Raw genomic sequence first — 6,114 nt, forward strand, 5'->3', positions numbered from 1 at the left:
TTTTTTAAATGAGCTGTAATAAATCATAAAATTATGAAGAAGAAAATAACATGTCATGACTAATCAAACAGAGAAAGGTTTTGTGGTCAAAGTCTGAGCTCTTTGACCAAAATGAAAAGTCATCTCAGAGCTCTGTCCCAGGCTTTAAGCACGGTGGTGGCACCATCATGCTAAGGTTCTATCGTCCTGCTGATGCTGCTGGTTTATTACACATAAAAACAGATCAGTGGCTCCAAACTGCTTTTAGAAAGGATAACTGAGACCGACATGATGCTTCAGACCTCAGCTTTGTTTTATTTGTCCCTCAATGACCTTATGAGGTTGTAGCGGCTAAAATCCTATATTTTAGGCTACTGGTGGTTGTTGTTGGAAGGCATTGGTTTTACGTGCGCTCGATTAAGATTCAGAATGCCGGTCTTCCGTTTGACATAAAATAAAGTCATTTATTTTCAGTAAAATGTCCATTGTCTTACTGTTTCCCTTAATATCTACATAAATTCAACAAATATCCAAACCAAGCACAGTAGAAAACTGTTAGCCTCAGCCTTTTAACAACACCTGAACAGAATAGATGGTTGACCTTAAATAACCCATCCCCCATCAGACACTCAGAACTCAAATTTAATACGCCCCCTGGTGGCGACAAACACCAAAGGATAATTGGCTCCTACATCTAGGGTTGACTACTGGTTGGGAAGTGACTGTTTTAAATCTCACTTCAAAAATGATAACTTCTAAAGCTCCTCTTACTGACCATTGCTTTATAGAGTTCAGTTTGGAACCTGCTGTTAGGAAATTACTAAAAGTTCTATTATGAAGGATTATGAAGACTATAATGTTCAAATTAGAAAATTAATAAATGAAATTGAAACTATTGACTCAATTGTAAATGACATCAACATATGGGAATTTGTGAAGTTTAGAATAAGAGAATTTAGCATTCAGTTCAGCAAAAAACTCAATTCTAAACAAGTAAATTTGAAAGTGATATTTTAAATAAAATCCATCAATGTTGCATCAAACCTAGTTTTATTCGTGAAGAAAAAAATAGGATTATGGAATTGCAAACTAAGTTAGAGCAGCTTTATTTGAATAAAGCAAAAGGTGCCTTTATTATTTATTATTTTTATCATTATTATTGTATCCTGTCTGTTTATTTGTGGTTTTCTTCTGTATTAAGATATGCTTTATGCTCTTTCTGTGAATGCAATTAATGCAGTTCTGTACTGGTACCCGGTGTAATGTACATTGGTTAAATAAAATAACAACGTTTTTTTGTTTTTGTTTTTTTTGATAAGCAAAAAACAAACAAACCAAAAAACCTGCTGGCATGTTCAGAGTCCGCCGGTGGAAATTATGGACGCCTAATTTGACATTTATTAGCTTTCCTGAATATATATTCCAGATGTCTCAAATGCATTTATTTCTAGTAAAAATCAGCATTTCAGGTTTCTAAAATAACATTCCTCCTACCTAAAATATACATGTCAGATATCTGAAATGTGATTCTTACAAGTAGGAATGACGTCACGTTTCCCATTGATGTGTATTGGGCTTTTACTTCCAGATATATAAAATAACATTCTTTCTATCTAAAATGAATTCTGCGGAGGATGAATGCTAATTTAACTACTAATGGTAGAAAGTTAACTACCATTGGTAGAAATGTAATTAGTGATATCTAAAATACAATTCTGACTAGGAGTATTTCAATTATGACTCGGTATCATGCTTTGGTGCTATCTATAATAGAAATGTGACTAGTCAGCCTGCGTATTTTATGTTAAAACGGAGCATTATTATGCTTTTTAAAGTTTGTCAAAATATGTTGTTATGTTTCTAAAACTGCATTTTGGATAGGCGATATTAGAATTTAGATATCTGAAATTTAAATTTAAGTAGTCATATATCAATAGTTGATATCTGTAATTATATTTCTACTAGTAGAAATATGTATTTTAGATGTCAAAAATTGGATTTCTGGATATCTGTAATGTTATATTCAATTCAATTCAGTTTATTTATATAGCGCCAAATTCACAACACATGTCATCTCAAGGCACTTTACAGTTCAACCCGATCATACTGTCAAATTATTCATTTATGATATCTGAAATATTAATTATGACTCGCAGTAATTCTATTATGAAGATCTGAAATTAGCATTCATCCTGGTCATAATAGGAAGAATATTATTTTAGATATCTGGAAGCAAAAGCCCAATACACATTAATGGAAACGTGACGTTATTTGTAGTAAGAATTACATTTCAGATATCTGAAATATAAATTTTATATAGGAAGAATGTAATTTTAAATATCTGAAATGTTCATTTGTGACTAAGAAGAAATCCATTTGAGACATCTGGAATATATATTCAGTCAAGCTAATGAATATCAAAAGGGCCATTTAAAATTAGTAAAGATTTCTAGGTATTTGAAAGTTTATTCTTACTAGTACATTTATAATTTTGGCAGCCTGAAATGTAATTTTTTAAGCAAAAAACTAATTGTGGATATCTATATGTACATTTCTAGCTAGTAGGAATGTAGTTTTGACTAGAAAGAAGCAGATGGAACAATAGAGATGACGGCGCTTCTAATAAATGTCAAAACGGCCTGCCATACCAGGTAGCAGTCGAATCGACTGTCGGCTCAGATAAAGCTCTAACTAGATTGAGCATGAGCGGAGAGAAGGCTGATTTATTAACATCAGGGGTACGATATTGTAGGACGACGATCAACTTTTAAAGAGCAAAATTTCCACCATGAGTGAGACAAACGATAGGAAAGATATGATATGTTCAATTTAAAAATGTTTTTCTTCTCTTTTACTCATTGCTAAACCAGTGGGATTATCCGTACCATATTTTTCGATACGAAGGAATCCAGACAAAGCGTCCAGATCAACGATGTTGTTGTTAACACTATGGTGAAAACCTGTCTGAGTGAAAAACACGAGATCTGCTTTTTAAATTAGGAAAAAGAAACTGCCTTTGGATCTGGGATGCATGTAAATAATGAGTCAGTAGCAGAAAGAATGATAGAGACTGCTTTATTAAGGTTATTGATGACAATATTGAAGGAAGATCGACAGTTAAAGTGCAGTTTTTACACCATGAGTGAGACACACAGAGCAGACGTTTAAACTGCGATGGGGGAACTGTGTAAGTAATTTGTCAGAACAGGGTTTGAGCTGCGCTGTGTTGTCATCGGTTTCTTCCCCATCAGCTAAGCTTTTAAGCGGTATGAAAGCAGCATGCGCTTTAAAGGCTTGGAGCAAGTAGAAACTATGCATCGCGTTCAGTCCATGTGCTATAATAAGGTCTGCCTTTTCTTCCATCCCATAATATTAAATTCTGAAGTTTAATGAGTTTAATAATTGATTTTCGTTAACAAAATTAAACCTCTTCTCCACTGCCATCAATCAGACTACCGTACTGAACTGTTGAGAAACCTTTCAATCAGACTCTGCATCCCACTGATAACAGCAAATGAAAATACTGCATATTTGCTCCATTCCACATCAATGCGTTTTAGCAGCATTTTTTTCCTCCCAGACATAGGATGATATAAAAGATTGTGTTTCATTTAATGCCATAATATTAAAAACACACTTTTATAATAGTAACATTATCTGATTCTAGGAAAGACAGATATCCAGTAACGATGCAGGGCAGCTTGTAGGTGAAGCAGCTGGCCTTTCAGTGCTTAATGTAGTGTCTAAATGATTGTTATTACAAATGACGGAGCAACTTTTTTATTTATATACATTCCAAATGTGAATTNCTGCCAGTCTTCTCCTCCTAGATGGAAGCAGCCTTCATTAAGTGACCCAGAGTGAGACCTCTGTGTCCTGAGTGAGTGGAGGGATGTATTGTTGACTTTACTGCTTCATTAGAAACAATCCTACAAACTGTAATCTGAGCTTTAATGAGGGAAAAAGGAGCAACCATGTTCAGTTCAGAGCATCTGATTGTGGAAACATCTCAGAGACATCAGGAGCTGCTGTTTTCTCTCTGTTGTTCCTCTCTGGGATCTCAGCACCAGGGACCGCTGGGTATCCCACCTTCTCCCTCTCCTCATGGGATCTTCACCTATTTTGGACCCTGAGTGATTTGGAGGCTGAAACCAGCAGGATGTTCTGTAGACTCAGCTTTGGGGAGTTTCCTGCTCTCCTCTCCATCTTTACTGACCAACCTGATCTGTTCTTATTGTGAGACCAAGAGCTCAGCAATGTTAAAACATGTGGTATTAAAACAAACAAACAAATAGAGGCTTTATTAGTTTCACTCTCTCTGCGAAGATTTTCCTTAGTTTCATTTCAATGTCCTGATTTTTTAAATGAGCTGTAATAAATCATAAAATTATGAAGAAGAAAATAACATGTCATGACTAATCAAACAGAGGAAGGTTTTGTGGTCAGAGTCTGAGCTTTTCGACCAAAATGAAAAGTCATCTCAGAGCTCTGTCCCAGGCTTTAAGCACGGTGGTGGCACCATCATACTGAGGTTCCATCTTCCTGCTGATGCTGCTGGTTTATTACACATAAAAACAGATCAGTGGCTCCAAACTGCTTTTAGAAAGGATAACTGAGACCAACAATATGCTCAGAATGCCGATCTTCCGTTTGACATAAAATAAAGTCATTTATTTTCAGTAAAATGTCCATTGTCTTACTGTTTCCCTTAAGATCCACATAAATTCGACAAATATCCAAACCAAGCACAGTAGATCTGTTTGCCTCATCCTATTAACAACACCTGAACAGAATTGATGGTTGACCTTAACCCTTTAAAGCCTGATCCAAGAATAAAAAAAAAAACTGAAAATTACTTTTTTTTGGTTTGAATTCCTTATTTGCCCTTTTAACAAAATGTGTAAAAAGAAAAAACAGAACTACATTTTTGATATTAATAATGTATTACTATGCAATAAGTCAAGATTATATTTTGTGTGGTCTTCTACTGGCTGATATCAGATATATCTTACCATTAAATTATGTAAAAGGTGTCAGATGCAAAACATTTCAGAAACCGCATGTATCAAATATGATGCATTTGGTATTATAGGGTTAAATAACCCATCCCCCCATCAGACACTCAGAACTCAAATTTAATACGCGCCCTGGTGGCGACAAACACCAAAGGATAAATGGCTCCTACATCTAGGATTGACTACTGGTTGGGAAGTGACTGTTTTAAATTACACTTCAAAAATGATAACTTCAAAAGCTCCTCTTACTGACCATTGCTTTATAGAGTTAAGTTTGGAACCTGCTGTTAGGAAATTACTAAAAGGGCTATTATGAAGGATTATGAAGACTATAACGTTCAAATTAGAAAATTAATAAATGAAATTGAAACTATTGACTCAATTGTAGATAACATCAACAAATGGGAATTTGTGAAGTTTAGAATAAGAGAATTTAGCATTCAGTTCAGCAAAAAAACTCAATTCTAAACAAAAGAAATTTGAAAGTGATATTTTAGATAAAATCCATCAATGTTGCATCAAACCTACTTTTGGTCGTGAAGAAAAAAATAGGGTTATGGAATTGCAAACTACGTTAGAGCAGCTTTATTTGAATAAAGCAAAAGGTGCCTTTATTATTTATTCTTTTTATCATTATTATTGTTTCCTGTCTGTTTATTTGTGGTTTTCTTCTGTATTAATATATGCTTTATGCACTTTCTGTTAATGCAATTAATGCAGGTCTGTACTGGTACCCGGTATAATGTACATTGGTTAAATAAAGTTTGTTTTTTTTTATAAGCAAAAAACAAACAAACAAAAAAACCTGCTGGCATGTTCAGAGTCCGCGAGTGGAAAGTATGGCAGTCTAATTTGACATTTATTAGTTTCCTGAATATATTTCCAGATGTCTCAAAAGCATTTATTTGTAGTAAAAATGAGCATTTCAGGTTTCTAAAATAACATTCCTCCTACCTAAAATATACATGTCAGACGTCTGAAATGTATTTCTTACAAGTACCAATGACGTCACGTTTCCCATTGATGTGTATAGGGCTTGGTCGTCGTGACGTAGGCACTTCGCGTCGCCGCCATGTTGAATGCGTCTTTTACCGCGGCTCAGACTATCAGACTATGACTA

This window comes from Cyprinodon variegatus, unplaced genomic scaffold (assembly GCF_000732505.1).
Source record: "Cyprinodon variegatus isolate N-32 unplaced genomic scaffold, C_variegatus-1.0 Scaffold2085, whole genome shotgun sequence".
NCBI classification, from domain to species: Eukaryota; Metazoa; Chordata; class Actinopteri; order Cyprinodontiformes; family Cyprinodontidae; genus Cyprinodon; species Cyprinodon variegatus.